Raw genomic sequence first — 2,500 nt, 5'->3', positions numbered from 1 at the left:
GTGTTTCCAACTGAAATGCACTCGCTTCTGCTTCGTGTTTAATTTCCGACATTTGAGAATTACTTTCGCTTCTCGCTGCATCAAAAAATAACATAATGAGAGGAGTCAATGTTTTACTGTGATTAAAACGTAAAACAGGGCCATTTTCCATTCGAAAGACATCACTTTTGCCAACAAAAATCGATGATCAGTCGATTGACAACAATAAATTGAGAGCTGAACAAGACTCGAACAAACGTCGCCGTGAAATGCGGTAAATCAATTTCACCTGGAAAATGATATAAGGAATGTACTCATTTCGCAAACAAAACGCCATTTACACCATCTGTAATACTTTGTTGAATATTTAAAAATGATTCTTTTCATGAGTGCGAGAGATTGCAAAGGTGTCTTGGGTACTGGCATTGTGTGCGATTCACGTGACGAAATTTCTCTATTTTTTTTAGGTCCATGCCGCATTTCTATTCCTTGCTTGGAATTGTTTTTTTTTTTTTTTTCAGTAGAATATGTCTGAAAAACGCTCTAAAACTAGATTAACATTGGAAATTGGGCGGACAGCTAAGACAGTTAATAATGCAGACTGAATGTTACCATGCGATATCGTCATGAGGCCACAAAGGGCAGCTCACCCGTGTCAGGTTTCTTGTTGCATTTGAAAAATGCTAAAAGCCAGCTCCAAACCGAAAATGAAGTTATCACGCTGATCTTTTGTTGCATTCTCAGTCATAAGACAGCCTGAGAAATGACACGTTCATCCTCAGTATCTGTCTCGCTCCGTCACGCTAAATTTGGCCTTATTATCGCTCAGAACAAAGCAGGACAAATGTCTCGCTCGATTGCTGTGGCGGGACAAATCTGATTTCTCGCTTTGTCTCGTTCAAGTCACGCCTCAAAAGTCACGCCTCAGAATCAGGCTGGATTCTTGCCATGTCAGGCTATAAATTTTCGTAAGGGTAGTGCTGCTAAAGGACATCCTTTTGTGGCACAAAGATAATTTTTGCGGTATCATTTTTAACAGATAAAGTTCTTTTAAAGAGTATTATCATTGGTGTTAGTTGTCAGGCACAAATGTGGCAGTTATTAGAAGCATGACTTGTGAAAAGTGGAAGGCCTTTGTCCTTTCCAGTTTCTCTTTACAATAAACTAACAGTAACAACGTAATGGTATTGCCTGTTTTAAATAAAATATTATTTTTCAACTTTTTGCATTTGAGGTGATCATAATATCATTATTCTGGCCACCATGGCGAGAACAAAAAATTTTGACAAGTAAAATAACAGTTTGAAGTTTGAAGTTTATTTATTCATAAATACATAGCAGTTAAAAAACTAAACTGCGTATTTACTTACATAATGAAGATAAAAACGTTACATTCATTTAATTATTAACTATCTAATTATTAAAAGGGTCCACTCAGCTAAAAAAAGAAACTCTAAGCTGAGTTCGCTTTAAGACATGAAGAGATATAAAACTATTTTTAAAACGTTCGGTTTTAAAGCGTTGTACGTTAAAAGGTCGCGTGCGCCTCAACAAATAAGTAGTTTCATGCGTTGCTGGTAGTAACTTATAAAGGCGGTGATTGTTGTCATTTACAATCTTGTGTCTCACACATTTCGTCATGATGGATGGCTAATTCCTTAAAGTTCACAATATCGAGGGCCTCATGATAGCCATGACCAGGACAGATGATGGACATTGCTCTCTTCTGTACATGTTCTAATTGTCGCATTAAATATCTAGGCAAACTGTAGTGAAAAACCAGTACCGCATAGTCCATGATTGATGTAATACAACTAGAGTAAAAAAGCCCTAGATCAGTGCGAGCAACATTGGCTCTCTTAAGTTGAATCAAAAAATATAATCTCTTAGAGGCCTTCTTAACAATTTCATTAATATGGATATTCCAGGTCAAATTACTGGAAATATTAAGACCCAAAAGCATTACATTTACTACTACTTCCAAAGTATCACCATTGATGAGAATGGGCTCAAATTCTTGCTGGAACTTTATAAAAGATATTCGCATCTCTTTACACTTTTCAGTGTTCAGTTGGACTCTGTTTTCTGGTGACCATTGTATTACTTTATCTGTATAACCCTGTGCATTACTAAGCTCCCCTTTTGCCACCGTTTCGGAGATGGTGGTATCGTCTACATATTTTCATCAGCGAGCATTTTCGACCACAAGGTCATTAATACTACTTCCAAAAAAACCAAGGCCCTAGTTTGGTTCCCTAGGGGATGCCCGAGGGGACTGATCCCCACTCAGATACCCATCCCTCACCAAGTTTGATTCTTTGAGATCTGTCTGACAAAAAGTCGATAATCCAATTAATTATGCTAGTTGGCACGTTTAACTTACATAATTTTCTTATAAGAATGCTATGGTCGATTAAGTCAAAAGCCTTACGATAATCGAACAGAAGAGTTCTTATAGTAGCACTATTTCCGTCGGTGCCCTTAGACCAATCATGAAGCATGTCCAATAAAGCAAGGGTGG

Source organism: Montipora foliosa, chromosome 7 (genome assembly GCF_036669935.1).
Source record: "Montipora foliosa isolate CH-2021 chromosome 7, ASM3666993v2, whole genome shotgun sequence".
Taxonomy (NCBI): Eukaryota; Metazoa; Cnidaria; class Anthozoa; order Scleractinia; family Acroporidae; genus Montipora; species Montipora foliosa.
This window is presented reverse-complemented; position numbering follows the sequence as displayed.